An 18831-nucleotide genomic window follows, 5' to 3' on the forward strand; every position below is an offset into this window, starting at 1 on the left:
AATACTTTCATTAATTTTTTTCTGTTATTTTTCCATGGTGGTTGTTTCCTTGATGTATTTTTTCTTTCTTTAAAAAAATTATTTGATTTTACTCTTCTGCTCCACTCACAGTTTCTTGTATAAACTTATCAGCCCTTTCTTCTTTGGCTTTTTCTGCTAAATATTTTATATCTCTCTGTTCCTCTTTCTTTCGTACTTTTAACATACATAAAGAACAATCTGAATTAAGTCTATCAATCCTGCATGGAAAAGAGTAAAAATCAGAAATCCTCAGTGATGCAGTTAAATATCATCTGCTGATGGTCCTGTTCTTAACGGGATGTGCTTGACTGAATTCAGGAAGGAAAAAAAGCGAAACAAAAAACTCTGCATGATGAGCTATTGTGAAAAGAAGAAGTAGGAAATAAAAGGAAGAGATGTGAGACACACACAGATAAAAAGCAAGACTATCCACAGCCTTATTTGCATTCTTCTTCTTTACTTTGAATTTTAAGAGCTTAAAAATTGCTCTCTAGACATATATATTGTGCCTGCATTATTCAGTGGCTTCATTGCATTGATTTATATTATAAACGTGCTTTGTAAAAAGATTTTAAAAAAGATTATACTATTAGACTTTAATTTGAACAGAACACTTGAGGAATCATTAGGAAATGAGGTAAAGATAACAGAAAGGAGAAGAGAATTCCTTGGCACTGGGCTGGGTCAGTAAAATTGCAATTTTGTTGATTGGTCGACAGGGTACTATGAGCAAAAAAAAAAATTTAGCTAAAACTCTCCCTGTGTACCCATATATATTATTTCATCTCTTAGTGATATTGAACTGCATTATACTATCTGCCTTACGTGTTCTCTTTAATTTTAGTGAGAATATGAAGTGCAAGGTGTCTCATAATTGAGATAATGACTAATAGAGCTCTGAAACTAATGGCTTCCTTCAGGTGAGATACCCAAAGGTAGGACTTGGAGAAGTGGTAAAAGTCTGAAACAAACACTACACTGTGTCTTGTAAATTGTTCCCTCGTGGCCCCAAATCTTGTTATTACAACAGCAAATATCCCATCGTTTGGTAAAGGATGTTAAACTCTCTTCTTATTACATTTAGTCCTTAATTTTCACTCAGCACGAATCCTAAAGCAACTGTGCTGTCACTGGCAACATGTAGTGGTGCATAGTTTAAGCCTCAGGGTGAGATTCACAACCGCTAGTTTTATTCTACACGCAGGCACCTTCAAGACACTGCAGAGTGGATCCTACTCTCTTTTAAGAATATCTCTATGCATATCTGTCAAGATAGTGTTTCCCTTTTGTTGAGCAGCCTCATGTAGGGGTTTCCTCAGACATTTGCAGCAAGGGCATCTGCAGCATTTTTAGACTTTTTAGCCTGGACAGGACAAGATTTTTTCCCAGCATCACCTATGCTTCTTTTGGTGGGTTAAATGCAAAAGGAATTAGAGCCTCCCCTGGAAGACAGGATCTGAGTCACTGAAATAGAGTCCATAAGATTTAACACTAAACTTTATTTGCTCTCATCAAGAAAACGCACACAAGTCACAACTAGGGATTTCCAGAGTAGATGTACATGGGATAGCAGGGTATTGCATAATTGGGAGGGCACATCTCTCCCTGACACTATGGTCTCAGCCCTCAACAGGGCAAAAAAACCCCTACCAGAAATCTGAAGTATCTGGAGCAGGTATTGGCAGCTAAGCTAAAGGAAGGACGCCCTGTTAGTCGTCATGTGGCTATTAAGAGACAGGTGGTGGGAGCACCTTCCTTCATCTCCCCTCCCTGAACTTCAATTATTAGTGTAAAGAAATAGGATTTCACACTCCACACATTGCTCCCCGCATTAGCCAAGGTGAGAGAGTAGGAACAGTCTCCGTACCATCACATGCAGTCAGGAAAGAGGAGATCACCATCTTCCACAACTAGGAGTGAACCCAACTCCTGGGCACTCCAGCAGGCCTCTGGAGTCTCTTCTTCCCGCAGCAGCATCACCTGGCACTTAGTTGGGCTGCAGTTTCATCAGAAGAGCGATCCTAATGAGAGCTCGTGGGTTTTACAGCCTAGTGGTTAAGGTCCTCTGCCTCGCACACTGCATGGAACTATGGGTGTAGGTTCAGTTTCCCCTGTACTACAGCATGGTTCAAACCAGCATCTTCCATTTAACAGGAAAGTGAAAAAGAAACAATGCAAATAAAGAAGTCAATTACTTGTGCCCCTTGAAGTCATCTTTCAAGGAGAAGATGGAGCTATTTAATTAGCTGGCTTTTGCCACGTTGAAGATCATTCAGTTTTTAAGACGTGAGGCTGGGGAGAGCTTGTTTGTCCTAAGTGCACTGATATCCATGAAGCCCCATTATTAACACATCAATAATCCTGATGCTGTGTGCTGATGCTGTGGATTTTTCTCTTTAGTTGTGCACATTTTGTGAGCTGACTACCTGAAAGGAGTAAAACAAAATAAAATCTCACTGAAAATACAAAGAAATCTTAATTAAACACTATGTTATGCGGTAACAAACACAATTTTTGATAATCATATTATACAACAGAATCCCAGGGAAAAATGAGAGAAAGATAGTACCAGAAATTAAAAAAGTTTGTTTAATGAAGTCATTAAAAGCAAAATTTAATATGGTCTAGACAAAAAACGTTTTGACTCTTTCACATAAACCAAAGATATTTGTAGTCCCTTCTAATTCAGTTAAAGGCTAATCTCTTTTAAATCCTCACTCTTGTCCATTCTTTATTGAGGCAGTAAAATCTGATTATTAACAAAGGTGATGGAGTGCTTTGGCAACCAGCTGCTGCAGCTCTGTGTCAAGTGAAAGAGGAACTGATTGGAAAGGCTCTGAGGAATATGCAGAGAAACTTTTGCTAGGATGAACACCTGACAATATTCAAAGTGCTTCTCAAAAAGACAGATGGCTAAGGAAAATACTTCACCATAGTCATGTAACAAAAAAGAGAAGTCCTAATAAGAAAATGCCTGAAATCATTCGTATGGGTGGAGAAAATGAACTGTACTCAAATGGAAATATTGGGAGCAAGCAGTTTTCTAACAAACTTCCTACTTGGAGCTAACACATCTGGACTCAGCTGAGCTCTCCAGAGGAGAGAGGGGAATGAGTCCTCTTGGTGAGGCGGGGCAAAACCAAAAAGTTCAAGTGGAGGTTATGGCAGGTCCTGGGCCCAACATTCCAGGTTGTAGCCTGTGTTTGAGAAGTGCGCAGCTGAGCATGGGAAAAAAGAGGTGCAAGGGTTGCCCTCCACTACTTTGATCTTCAGCTGACCAAGTGACCCCATCCTGTCCTTCAGCATACGGAGCACTCCGGGATCGGATCCTGCAGGCTTTCATATTTGCCTCTGGGTAAACTGAAAGCAGACAGCAGTGTTACCTAAGAGCTACACAGACACTTCCCCACTGTCCCTCTGGACTTGCCTCCCCCTCTGTTGCAGTGGTCCTCTCCCTCCTGGCTCCAGTTAGGGGACAGTGGAAGCAAGGAAAAAAAGGACATATCGGACAATCAATGACAGTACCAAGACTGCAGCGTGGGTGGAGGGGAGAGCAAAAGAAATGCGTTGTTCCACTCTCAGTGAGCCACAGCAAAAACAAGAAGTTCAGATGCAGGCTACTGCACATTTGTTTTCTTCAGCAGGGTAACTTGGAGGTAACATAGATGGCAAAATCCTTTTGCCCTACAATGAAGATTTGATTCTAGCTCTACAGGCTCCAGACTGATGGGCCTGAAGAGGAGGATGAAATTTCGTCTAGCTCACAGATCCACTGAGAATTTTACCTGCCAAGGAAGGAGAAATCTCAGTTATTCTTTCATAGGGATCTGCACTATTATGTTGTTTTGATATGAAACAGGTTGTAAGTATGCAAGGCTGCCAAAAATTACTACATAAATACTCCTGATTTCTCTCAATGGAGCCTACTTTCATAAATGAGTGCCTTACAATTGCTACAGTATGAGCAGAAACAATCAAATCCTGCCATGGTTACACAGCATAGAATGGCACTACAGTGGTAAAAAAACTGTACAATGCAAGTAATTATTAGTTTCCATCATTACATTGGATGTAATAGTCTATATGTTACATTACATTCACACAAATGTTGCTGGAATATTTAAATTCAAAGCTTAATGTTGGACTTCCACTTTCTTTGTCTCTGCAATTTTTAGAGCACTGAGGTTGCTAATTCACTATGTTGTGCATCTCTTTTGATAGCAGAGAGGCTCATTCATATCAATGTCTTGAATTTAAATTTAGATTGCTTATATGTGTTCATATTTTCAATTTATGTTATTATATCCACTCCTGCTCTATTCTTTGCTCATTAGGGACCTCTGAACACCAGCTTGAGCAAGTTCTGTTAAACGAATTGCATGCAAAGAGCAAGAGCTCTTTGAATGACGTGTAATTATCAACAATTAACAAGATGCTAATTATACCTTCAAATTATAATCCTACTGAGCAAAATAAAAATCCTTTATGGAAGAAAAAATTGTTAAAGGCACAACATTATATTAAACCAAATGACAAAAAGTTTGGCAACTTCCAACGGTATAAATCAAACAAACTGCTGAACACATCATGCAGCTTGCCAGAATGGCTCTCTGCCAATCAGGTTTTCATTGCATATTCAATAAGTTGGGGGGGTGATGTGGGGTGGGAAGAAAAGTGAAGGAGGAAGAGGATTTAACTGATGTGTTGCTGCTCAATCAATAAAAAGAAATCAGAAAAGCTGTAACTATTTAAACTTTGCAGTGTGTGTTGTCTTACAGTTACATCAAATTGACAGAGAAGAATGGTTTGTCTGAAAGGTTTGAAGCTACAACAACTTTAATAAATTTTACATTTACAAGAGAAACAGCAAGAAAAAACCTCCTTGTCAACATAATAAATCGGACCCGGTCTCATAAATGCTCACCATGGATTTGATATTTTTTTAGCAGTTTTCACAGGCAGTTATAGATCTTTATCTGCACTCCATGGTGGAAATATTTTTGAAAGTAGAGCAACTAGACTCAAAACTCTACATTCACACGCTTTCAATTTTTATTAGTTATATTTAATCCTGACATAAATTAGCCTAAGCATCTTGTTCTTCAGTTCATCCTGATCCAATAATTCCTCAAGGACGTTCTAAGTTCTGGTATCAGACTAAAGTACTCACAATAGTAAAATTTTGTTGGCATGAATAATAACAAAAAATGTGTCCAGTCAGTTGAAAACCCCCCCAAAAATCCATTTATTTTCTCTAAAAAGAGTGTCACTACCATAGCGTAAAACAGAGCTTTGAGGTACTGCGACAGTTCTCTAAGATGCCTGGGGTTTGTACCATTTCTATGGTAAAAAATGTGATGTAACTCAAGCAGAAAGAAAAAAAATTACGGAGAATTCTCCCAGTAAGATAGAATTATCAGTGGTCTACCCTGCAATCATGACTGCATTTTTTGTAGTTTTGGGCAATAAATCCCACAAAAAGAGGACAGCCTTCCACTGTTTATAGCATTGTTAGTTCTGCTGTAAACGTGAAGTGGGACATAGTTTTGGTTTTATGGATTTTCTTGTTTTGCCTAATTTTCCTGTTGACGAATTTAATTTATAAATGTTAGCAGGAGTGGTTTGCAATCACTCACTGAGGTGTAGTAGGTGCTCTGGTTGGCGGAAGCAGTGGTTGGGATACGTGCCATGAGGCTTCTGGAACTGTTTTCAGGTTACAAAGAGTGATCTGCAAACACTCCAAGTCAACCCTTTGTAAACATTTGACAGGCTGGAATTCACACACAGCTGATTTGCCAACCTCCACAAAAGGCTCATTAAGCCAGATTGTTTCCAATGAGTACCTGATCCAGCTGAAGTTTTGAAATTCAGAAATCCTTAGAAGTTTTTAACTCTATCCTTCATTTTACCAAGAGGAATTTCAAGGGCAATACCAAACTTTTAAGCTACTTAAGAAAACGTTGTCTCCTTTTCTACTGTGAAAAAAGACATAGTAAGGATTTTGTGTCTTAAGAGAAACTGGAAACTACTTAGAAATTGCTTCAGAAGACATGCCATCAGGACTGCAATGGGAAATGGATGACAGCTTTTGTCATATTCTATCTGTACTTTTCATAACCTGTCTTATCTAAACATGGGAAGGGAAGAGGTTGTTTAATTTAGGCCTCATACTACAACCATTTAATAGTCATTAATTACTTTCTTCTCTATGAGAACACAGGCAAAAGCAGACTCATAATTAATCTAGATTTAAATATCCAAGCAAAGAGACATCCTGATCTGCCAGGACTGTAGGCAGCACAGTAAAAACTCCTCCTATTTTGCTGTAATCTTCTACTGGAACATGAAAGGGCGGATGATCGATGGTTGACAACAAGACTCTTTTCTATACCACCCCATAAAACAACTTCTCTAAGACATCTTTAATTTCTAGGCTTCTTAGATCACTGTAAACATCAACATATTTTTCCAAAATGTGCTAAACAGTTATGTCTCTTTTTTTTGTTTGTTTTTTTTGTTTGTTGATGGGTTTTCTTGGGTTGTTGTTAGGTAATTAATCTATTATGTGGTATGTCTGGATTGATAATGTAGGATACTAGGTTACTACTGCTAGACAGAGCTGTACTGTTTGACTTTTACAGTCTGAGAAACTGAAATAATTATGCTGAGTAGATTTTTTTTTCTCCAAATCCCATCGTCTACTTGTATTTTGGTAAGAAAAGGAAGTACCTCAGCTTGACTTTTTGGAATATTCCTCTAAGCATTTGAGAAAGAATAAATCCAGGAAAGTGTGTCATTAAGTGGTAACTGTGTCCTGTCCACAGGGCAGGACAAGTAGTACCAAGGAGCAGGAAGCTTCTACATCCTCAGTCTTGGTAGAAAGAGAATGACTTTGCCTTCTTGGTGGAACTGGTCAGTAAAGGAAGATTTTGGGCTGTTTTTATGAAGAATAAATACTTTCCAGAAAATGAAGTGGTTCCAGGTTGTCTGATAGCAAGCAAGTGCTCTGAGCTCCTCAGTCTCTTCACCAAGAGTTACCTAAGGAAGACCTATAAAAACTGGGACATTTAGAGTAGTACGTTCAATATAAAGAAAGTCACAAAGTTTTAAATAATCTTTCCAATGGAGGCCAATGTGGTATATGGAGGTGCAAAATATGAAAGTGTTAAAACATCAACTTTATCAACAGGAAAATAACTAACATGAATATGAAAGCAATTATTCAACGACTATAATAAGTTTCTTCATAAATTCTAGGTGTGGAAAAAAGAAAAGCAGATTTTTTCCCAAAAAAAGGAACTAAAACTGATGAAAGAACATAAAAGCCATTAAACTTTGAATCATTTAAGTGACTACAAAATAACAAGAAGGAAGAATGAAAATATAGCTAAAAATAAAATAGTAATTGAGCAAGGCATATGTCAAATTAAAATATTAGGCAACAAAATTAAGACAACAAATTAGAGATCATTCTGCTAAACAACAATAGAAACCCACCTCCACAAATTCCATCTTCTGACAGAAATAAAAATTGTATCACTAGGAAGATTCAGAGAAATAATACGGACTAATAGTAAGACCTGACACAGTACTAGTTATACTATATAAAACCACCGTCCACAATGCAGCAAAGCGCTTAAACATGTGCTGTGTGGTTTCCCATAATGACATGTGGTAAATTGAACACATTTTCCTCCCTAACGCCTTGTTTTATTAGTAATTTCTACTTTAAAGTTGCCAATAGCTTTTCTCACAGATTTGCTGCTGGGCCTGCTACGAATATCCACCTTTTCTAAGATTTTTGTAACTCTCTGATAAACATCTAGTGAAGAATCAATAAGGAAGTTTATTAATTTTATTTTATTTTCAGGAGTGGGTGTATGTTCTGGATATGGCTGGGATAGAGTTAATTTTCCTCCCATTACCTGCCGTGTTTTGGATTTAGTATGATAAGTCTAAAGTTATTTGATAACACTGATGTTTTCAGTCGTTGCTATAAAATCAAGGACTTTTTTCCAGTTTCTCATATTCAGCTAATGAGCAGGTGTGCAGAAGCTGGTAAGGAGCATAGCCAGGCAGCCCAAACTAGCCAACGGAAATATTCCATACCATAGATGTCATGCTCAGTTTATGAATGAGGATTGGCCTGGGGCAGCAATTTTTTTTTTCCTCACTTCCAGGAGTTCAAATCCTCTCTCGTCTGGGAGTTTGAACTTATTAGGGAGTTGGATTGTTTTCAGGAGTTTCATGAAATTCATAATTTCAGGTTTCTGTGATCGCTGCTTGGGGACTATCTGCAAATTGGTCAATGGGTGGTGAGAAAAGTATATTGTATATAGTTTGTTTTACATATTAATTATTATAATTATTAGTAGTAGTATTAGTATTAGTGTTTCCTTTGTTGTCTCATTAAACTTTCTTTACTTCAGCCCTTGAGTTTTACCTTTTGTCCATTTCTTCTTCCTGTTCTGTTGGGGTAGAAGGGGAGTGGTGAGTGGCAGTCGGGTTCTACTTGCCGGCTGCCAGCTTAGACCATAACAGTGTACTAAGTAAACTCCCCTGGTGAAGCTACGTTGTAAGTGGAAAGATGAGTTTAGGAGACAACAGGGCAGTTTTACAGAGGTGTCTATTTAAATGACAAAGCAATAAAGGAGATGTGTCACATTTCTAGCTAGAAAGTAGTTTTGCAGAAAGGGTCTGAGGGTCCTGTCGGGCCCCAAGGTGAACATGAGCCAGCAGTGCACCCTCATGACAAAGAGCCTCCTGAGGCTGTGTTAGGAACAGCATTACCAGCTGGTCGAGGGAGGTGATCCTTCCCCTCTACTCAGCACTGGTGAGACACTCCTGGAGTACTGGGTCCATTTGTGGGCTTCCCAGTACAAGGCATAAACAAACCGGAGCGAGCCCAAGGAAGGGCCACTAAGGAGATGAAAGTATTGGAGCATCTCTTTTATGACAAAAGGCTTAGAGACTTGGGACTATTCATCCTGGAGAATAGAAAGCTCAGGAAGGATCTTGTGATGAGGTAGTGTTGGGGAGTACAGAACTTCGAGCCAGACTCCTCTCAGTGGCACCCAGTGATGTGACAAGAGGCACAAATTGAAGTATAGGAAATTCTTTGTTTTTTTGCCTTTTTTTTATTGCAAGGCTGGCCAAACACTGGAAGAGGTTGCCCAGAAATGTTGTGGAGCCTCCATCCTTGCTGATATTAAAAATCTGACTGGACACAATTGTGAGCAATCTGCTCTAGGTGTCCTTACTTGAGGAGAGGGGTTGGATTAGATGATCTCCAGGGGTGCCTTCCTACATCAATCAGGCTGTGATTCTGTGATCATAAGATGAAAATGATAGAGACTTAAAGAGGACAGAGTCTTGTTAGGTCAGATTTTCTTTGCATCTCTATGTAGGTATGTTTATGTAAAGGGTAATCAACTGTAAAGGACTTTCACAAGTTCCTTGCTTTTGTGGAGTCTTTACTTTTACACAGCTGTGAGCTGAGAGGCTTTAGAAATGGATTCAGACAGTTTTCATACATCTGAATGAGCACATATCTGCCTGTAGTGAGTTGGGTAGATTGAATTTCTTTTCAGACATTGTAATCACAAACTACCATGAAAACTAATAGGATGCTATTCTTAATCTTGAAAAGAAAGAGGAAAAATACATAATAAGCAGGAAAAAAAAAACAAAAAAAACAAAAGACAAAAACCCAACAACATATCCCTCCCCAAACCCTCAAAAACCTTAGATTTACATAAGGAACCCAAAAGTGCAGAGGAGTGACAGAAAGAAGCATGCTTCTCTTTTTGGTTTACAGTAACCCTTTCTGCTCACTAGAAAAAGTCAGGGGAAAAGGTATATTTGTGATACTTCAAAGCCCATACAATTGATTAATCCATCTACCAACCTTATCAAGACAGAAAATCAGGTGTACTCTCTTTAATACCAGCTTGCAAGCACTATATGAAAACAAAGAAAGCTTTATTTATGAAGGGGTGGTATAGTCATATCTTAAGACAGCAAAATGTAATCCAGTAATTTTAGAAGCAATCTGTTTAACTTCTTTTCCTCACTATCAGAACATATCTTCAAAATAGTTGTTTCACTGTCTTATTACATGCCCATTGAACCTCTTTCACCAGCAGGAGAGGGACAAGCATATTTTTGGTTTTGTCTTCAGTGTGCTCTGAAGGGTCGGGGAGCTGCCTGCTAGTCTGCTGACTGATGTGACACCACTTGGTAAACCAGACTCACCAAACTCTACTCCATTCTCCTCTGTGATGTATCTAGCTGGAGATTTCTATATTATACCAGTTCTGTCTCTCACCGGAAAACTGATTCATTTGTGTTCATTTTTTAGTAATTAATAACTGCTTGGATCTTTCCTCGTCTGTGGAAACTCATTGTTACTTTCTTCCCCTCAAGATTCTTCTGCAACCAAATGAAGTTTCTTATTTAACAGAGCCTGCTAAGGTTACATGTTAGGAACACTGGTTGGCAGCTTATGCAAAGCAAGTTGTCTGGCATCCCACTTCTTATTTGCAGCAGACAGCTTTTCCTTCTCTGGTTTGATCTGGAGTGTGGGGAATGCTTGGGTGGAATTTGCTCCAGCTCCTCCCTGAAATCCTGCATCAGGATTAACTATGTCGTTTTTTTAGGCTCATTTCTGTAAACACGCATCTGTTTAACACTTGTGAGTTAGTTCCACTGAGACCCACAAGTAAAGTCAAAGTGACAGAGGATCAAGATGTGATTTAGAAGAGGACTGTATACAACAGTTGCTTAGATCCCCCTCTAACCTAGCAGGGGGTGGGTGCCAGTTTATGCTTCTGCTTAGTGGGCTTCTGAATTGTTCTTCCTCTTCCAGCATTCTAGGTGCTAAATTAAATACAGAATATTTCCTTTTTACATTAAGAGCTATATTAAATAGATTGCAAAAACAACTACTTATGCTAAGCTGAATTCAGTAGATAACTACGCTTTTTAGGGAAGTAATTGGTAAATTTAAAATAGAAGGAAAGAAATGTTAATTTTCTCATTTTTAAATTAATATTTCACCCCCAGACAAAGGAATGGTACAATGGAAAAGAGCCAGACTACTTCCTCAGTCTTATGAACTTCTGAAGAGACTGCTGTGTAATATACTGCTAGCTGAACCAGGAAAATGTGTTGACCACTTAGGAATCAGGTATCAATTATCTCCATATGCAAACACCACATGTAACATTCCTCTGTCTCAGTGTCTTTTTCTCTCCCTTTGCAAACAGTATTCAAACTGACTGCTTATGCATTTCCATATATGTACACATATCCACACATCTTTTTCCGTGTGTATGTACATAGTGCAAGTATAGTTCTAGCCAGACCTGCTTGGACTTTTAGTTCAGCAGTGCCATCTTTATCTAGCATCATTCACTGTAATGCCATCATCAAGTGTGGACTATTCTGGCGTGATATTTAAACAACACAGAATCAAGAGAAAGCATGAAAAGAAATTCCTCTTTTCACACCAGGTCAAGTAGTATAACAAAGCAAAAGCTGTTACATTATCTCCACACGTAAAAGAAATTCTGAGTCTGCTGGTACCTGAAGAGCTGAATTCAGTGAAAAAGTATAGAAAAAGTGTAAAAGCAGTAATATAGCATGATATTGTAAAGAATAACAAGGAAGATTAAAGGTAATACTTTGAAAATGGGATAACACATGAATAGCATAGGTAAGGGTAACAGATATCTTAGCATATGAGTAATATTATGTAGTAGCAAAGCTACTGGCATCAATTTAAATTATTTCTGAAATGTCCAACGTGATCAAGGAAGGTGAGTATACTGGAATAGTGAAAAAATAGAAGCAGACTGTTGAATGAACTTTGCAATGTACATATGCACTCACAGTCTCAACTGTTCTACTTAAAAACATCCTTTCATCTCTAACATAAAATACTTATGTAGTTCCTCAAATTTCTCAAATTGCTATTCAAAGACATCCACTTTGAAGTTTGCCCTAGCCAAGTGAAGACAGCTAATAACTTAGCCACCAGAAAGATAAACATGAGGTCAGAACAAAGACTACATTTTTTTTAAAGAACTGGATATGAGGCTTGCACAAGGTTGTATGCTGAAATTAAAGGGTTTTTATTATCAAGCTGAGTGTGCTGAAAATAGCTATGGGTACAGTAATGTTTAGGTGGTAAGATGTGTAAACTAAGATTGGTTAATGTCGGCTCCACTAGCAGCTTCCTTGATCTGAAATGATTGTGCTGATGGGAAGCGCACTTGAGCAACCTAACTGTAAATGCAGACTTTTGGGGGTTTGGGGATTTCCTTAGATTATTTTTCCTTCTTTGAAGTTTAAAGAAAATTATTTCTCATCTCTCAACTTTTAAGCTCCTCCTTAAACACATGAAGTCCTCCTATATGCTTGCTGTGTTCCTTCCCCTTCTACTTGAAGTTACATCCCTTTCCACTCTGCCTTGTGAAGTTTCCTTTCCCCATAAACTGCTCTTCAGATATCCACTAAAAATACATAGAGCTCCACGTGATATCTCCTCACTGTCTCTACTCCACCACCACATAGGTGACAACATGCATATTTATAGGTAGAATTGGAGTGTTAGAGAACTACGGGCAGGGAGAGAAAGAAGCCTGAAAAGGGAGGAGTAGTGTGCAAAGTGCAAGATGGTAATGGGTACAGACCTTAGCCTGCAGGAAACCAGCAAGCTGTAGAAAAGGCTGCTCCTGTGTGCAAAATACTCCTACGACATTCCGCCTATATAAAATCATTTTTGTAAGAAATAGAACAAGAAAAAATGTATTCCTCAATGCTTTATTCCACTACAACACCATCCACTTGAGGGCACTGTCTAGGATGAAGAAATCTTAGGCAGTCGATTATTAAATCATTGACCAAAATCCACCCCTTCCAACTTTCAAACCTTCAGAGGGCTGATATTTTACTCATCGAGGTAATTTTCTAGCAATAGTTTATTGCACTTATTTCAATTACAGTCAGTCCTAGTAGCCTCAGCCTGCCAAGGATTGATACTCAATTACTTACATGTTGTTTACATTGTTAGAATGTCTGTTCCTGTATTTCTTCAATAAACAGAATAAAAAATGGCTTTTGGGAGATTGCTTTAGTCTGTCAGGTCAATACAAATGTAGGATATTTTTAGGCTGTTTATACTTGATATCATCTTTGCTATGAGAGCTGTCTTAATTCTTTTTTTGAGTGAGATTTATACTACAATCCTGAGTACTTTAAAAACATGCTACTGGATGTTATCTGGCAGATAGTACAACATCACCTACTACTAGAATATAATGTGACTTGCTGTTCAGAATAATTATTTTCTTTAACAAAATGTCTCAGGAAGGTTTATTCACGTTATTTCAAATGTATACAGCAAAGCTGTTATTGGAGTTTAGAGATCTAGCCTGTTCTTGCTGAGTCAAGCATTTCTGGAAAAGAGGCTGATCCTGAAAACATATCCAATGTTTAAATAGAGCTGTGCCAGCAGGTACCTTCATAATTACATTTCTTCATTCTTTAAGTATTCCTGTCAATCTCTGGAAGCTCTTCTGTTTTAATCATAAAGAATACCAGACAGGTAAGTGTTTAAAGATAGTTTTTCATGAAGTGCAAAACGGGGCTAGAATAAACTTGATTGAAAGTCAAATGCTGGCAACCTCATGGAATGTGAAGGGAGTAAGCCTACCATGTATTATCTTTGCTTTAGCATAGAAACACTTGCAGAAAGAGGTAGATATGATAAAAATATGCTGTAAGCCTCCCAGAGAAACAGTGCATTATGAAACATAAAAGAAAAAAACAAGGTACGTCTTTTGTGTTATATACATGCACACCCCATTTATAATCCAGAGCTTTCTGTCTGAATTGTAGGCTGCATTACAGCTGTCCTGACCATTTCATTTTTTTCTTCTTTAGCATAAGTAGAATGTGTAGTAGCCTTGCTGATTCCACAATACCCTTGATCAAAGATTTATTTAGACACAGAGAGCAGGAATGCTAGAATTATTTCTATTGGAGACCTAAGGGATATGCGACTTGACAGGACATTTGAATTGCAAGCCAAACACATCCTAGCACAGGTCAAGTTAGATGTAATTTGAATTCCAAAAGCCATAAAACAGCCTGTTCAGCAACAAGTGGGTGAAAAAAGAGTGTCTAATGTAATCTGATATCGTTATTAAATGCAACCCCCCTCCCTGTGCTTAAGCACTGTTGATATTGTGGCATGAATAGACAAAAGCCTGAAAATCCAGCATTACACTGACACCTCATCCTTTGCTCATGGCTTTGTGAAGAGAAGGGGAAATAGATACCAAGGAATGAACTGAAGAGAGCATCAGTATTAGTTCTGAATTTCCTGGCTTTCGGTCAGCTTGCATCACAAATATAATGTTACTTAAACACAAGCTTCATTATAGTTTAACTTGAGGGAAAGAAGATACTATGAAGGAAACACTCATTTTTCCTGTGAGACCAGCATAATTTTTACAGCTGCTTTGGCAGAAAAAATAATGTATAAGAGAATTTAAAAGAATGCTTATTTTCTAATATTTTTTTTTTCTGTAGTAAGTTCACTCATTATACAAATATTACTTACCAAATTTACTTCTTATAGCCACTTATTGTCTATCAGATACATATATTTTGGTATAGGGTCAAAATTTTCTATATTTGCATTATTTGTTGAACTATAGTGGTTTCTGAGGAGTTGATATAATTGATTTATGTAAATCTTTGTTAGTTCTTGACTTTATAGATTGTATTGACTACAGTCTGTTGTAATAATCCAGCTGTAACAGGTGCATATTAAGCCATAGTGAAGATGTGTAATATTCTCAAGAAATTTAAAAGTAAAACAACTTGCTCATTCCCTTTCTGTTCCTCAGTGAGCCTCCCCCTTCCAAATGCCTGGACATGCTATTCTAAGCTATAAAGGAAATGTTTGTAGCAAGCATGTGCTTTATTTAACTATATGGGAAAAATTCATATTTCACATGATCAAAATGGTGTTTTGACACCTCCCAGACTTTAAAAAACCCAAGAAATTACTTGGCCTCCCTTTTTGAATTGTAAATCACCTGGTTAGTAGGCTAAATACATTGTACACTAATAAAAGAGGTTTCTTCTGTCTTCCTAGCAAAGTTCCTGAGTGGTACCACCAGACATCTCTGCTGTATTTCTCTTCCCACAGCTGTTTACCTAGGTCTGTATTAGATTAAACAGGGGCAGGAGAGGAACTTGGGCAATAACCTCACCCCTACACGCTCTTGTTCAGGCACATCTAGCATTGTCCCAGACACGCCCAGGCATCTTTTGGGCAACATTGTGGGCCTGGGACGATTCTCACTAGGCATTTTGGAAGTGACCGCCCATTTTTTTGACAGAGAAAAAAACTTAACTTGTGGATGCCATCTGTACTGTGCAATTGGGCCTTAAAGACAGAATGGTGCATCCCACTTCGTGTTATGGATGTAACCTAGCCTATATAGGTTCCCTCCATATAATTTCATTATCTCCTCAAACACCACATGTGAAAAAGCAGGAACATCTCATGGGTGGTTTTCTCTGTGATCCCATTATAGAACTTATATAGTCTTTTGTCTTTGTGTGATTCTGTGTGTCCACATATTTGAATAAATAGATAAGTCAGGGCATATATCTCTGTAATAGGATAACAGAGACAATCACCTCAGGTTGGTCTCAGGTTGGAAGGGACCTTGGGACATCATCTGGCTCAAAGCAAGCCAACTTTGAAGCGATATAATTCTGCTTATGATGCTAGCACAATATTTTCTCTGTTCATGGATTAAAAAAAGAAACTATTTTATTCTGTTTGAAAATATCCAAACAAATTTCACTACCAAAGAGTAAACACTACACTATGAATTCTTTTACTGCAGGATAGACTAGCTTGTTCACAGCAAGACCTACATGTGACTGAAACTCTAAGTTAGGGGAAAAGGTGCAAAACTACCAAACAGTGGCTTACAGAAGGGCCAGAAAAAAACTTTGTGCCTGAATTTCTTTGATGTAATAGAGTGCTTTCTCTGCATTCTCAAAAAAGCACTTTACCTAAAGGTTAAAAAAAAAGGGTATAAGTTTCAATCTTAATCTTTTGTTTATAGTCAGTGGCTCTGGAGTGGGGGAGCAATAATGTCTTTTGAAGGAGTCACATGAGATGTGTCCCTCTACGCAGGAAGGATGCCAGGTACTCTGAAGCAGAGTGCTTATTGGAGTTGTTCTTGGCTGGTACTGTAAAGGTGCAATTATCCCTCAAACTGTTTAATGCTATGCAAAATTCCATCATGATACTGACATAAAATGTAGAACTCAATATTTTTCCTCAAAATCAAATACATGTCCATATAAGAAAACAAGTGTTTTAATGACAGATGTGAATTCTGTTTTTAAAAATGTGTTTTTCTCCTAAGAACAAATATTTTCCATTCACAAAAGGTATTGAATACAGTGGAAAGAGTGTTCACCTAACTTGAGTTCTTGGTATAATACTGAAAAACAGTGTTAAAGTGAAAAAAAGTAGGGTTTTTTCCCCTTATACCTGTATTTTCCTAGGTGATCAATAGCAGTGAAATGCCACTAAGGAAATTTGTGCTCCTCTAAAATCTGTGCTTCAGAATTCCTGAGGCTTTTTATTTACAGAAACTGGTGCAGAGAAGCTAATGAAAGTCATGCAAATCCAGTTATGCACAGTGTCATAAAATTAGACAGATATGAGAAACATTTAAACCACAACTTTCAAAATGGAATGACAGTAGACTTCTGAAGATGCAGGGCACTGTAGATGCCACTAAATGCAATCACATTCAAACATACAAATAATGTCTTTTTACTTTTTTATACTGCCTCCAGCGCTCTAGCAGGAAAATATTTCACAAGCTTTTGATTTTTTTATTTCCCAGTTTGTCCCACGAGAAACAGCTTGATTGGTATGTAGTCTGGGTATCTATTGTTTCTTGTGAACAATTTATTGTTGAGCAACAAGGTTGAAGAAACTAACGCTTAATTTGAATCAGAAAGGAGTTAAGATTTTCAAGCACTTGTAGCTCTTAGTACAAGAGGTTTCAAAGCCTGTGAACAGCCTGTGGAGACTTTACCGGCATCACAAAAATGTTCCAAATTATTCAGCAAATGTGTGTATGTGTGCGAGTGTGCGTGTGTGTACGAGCTGGGACATGAAATAATTTCCCAGAGCCAAAAATATTGAGGTAACCAGTTGTGAATATCCTACATACTTAGATGATTGTCCTATGTGACTGAAACAATATTGGTGTGATGCGTTATTATGTTGATGGTGCTGGTCTTCTTTTTTTCCAGTACAACTATTTAAACTTCCAGAGGCAGAACCAAAATAAAACATACAGCAAATGTATGGATGTTGAAGATCCATTTAGCAGTCTGAGGGCAATGGCTTTTCATCACAGAGGACACTGGAGAAGAGGCAAGCTTACACAGAGTGCTGCTGTCCTTCTACAGATAACACTGCAGCTTAGTTTGGACCAGTCTTATCCAGCTGCTCTTCATCCAGCTACTCTTCATCCAGATACTGATTTGGATGAGTCAGTGAGTAAGATAGGAAAGACTGTATATTCGTAGTAGAATTAAGTAATGCAAAGTGGCTTCTCTAGAGCTGGCTATCATCATGTTGACATTGACTGAACATTCAGTGAGGACAAAATGGGTAATATTTGATGGTCTTTAGGTGTTACACAACAGAAATTGGAACCAGCTGAAATATCTGTGTTGCACAATCAGTCCAGGACCACTACTCTCTGTGCCATTCCAGTACTTCAACAAGAAACTACAGTGATTACGACTCCTGCCTGTTCTGGGAAATTAATTATGAAAAATGACTATGATCATTTGAACAAACTCATGAGATAGAGGCTAGCTGTTTGATGTGTTTAATTCATACAGGACAAATGTTTTATTTTGTAAGTGTTTCACTGGGTAAACGCAAAACAATTCTAAACGTTTCCAGGAACTTCTTTAATGTTTTAGTAATTTTCCTAATGATTTTACTACTTTTCTTTATTATCATAACACCACAGAGTTTATGGTCATGTTGGATTGTGTTTGGCAGTTATTTTCAGAGAAATAGCATATTTCCTGACCATTACCAGTTATTTTTCACACACATCTTGAAAAAACAGCAACGGATTCATCCTAAGAGCACTTAGACAACTGAAAGTGAAAAGTCTAGTCCCACCAAGGCACACAGGAACCCTTAATAGTCATTGAAAATTTTTCCATTCTCATTTTTAGACTCAGACAGACTTGTCATGGTGTATTTAAAAACAGAGGCTACAGACTTATTAAACCTATTAAATGATGGAAGAATTAGCCTCAAACTACTAATGAAGCAGCTCCCGTGAAAAATTCTGCTGGCTAGAAACATTTCTTTCCTTTCCTCTCTGCACAAAAGGCAACAGATAAAAGGAGAAGGATGGCTTTGTACTTCATGGTCCTTAGAGCTATCCTTTCTTATGGCATAACATCATTTTTTAGTCTCATGCTCAAGAAGTCAAAGATGTTCTAGGGAATTTCAAATAGAAATTCATCTACCTTTTGCACTAACATTTTAAATTAACTTAACACCTCCCTCTTCCAACAAAATGGAAGAAAACCAAGTGCAGTTTATAAATCATGGCTCTAAGGAAAATCATCTTCCAGTCTCAGAATAAAAAGATAACACTGCATTAGAGATATGGAAAAAAACATAAGAGTATCCTAGTATACCATTATGTTCCTCTGCCACCC

Source organism: Opisthocomus hoazin, chromosome 2, assembly GCF_030867145.1.
Source record: "Opisthocomus hoazin isolate bOpiHoa1 chromosome 2, bOpiHoa1.hap1, whole genome shotgun sequence".
Lineage (NCBI taxonomy): Eukaryota > Metazoa > Chordata > Aves > Opisthocomiformes > Opisthocomidae > Opisthocomus > Opisthocomus hoazin.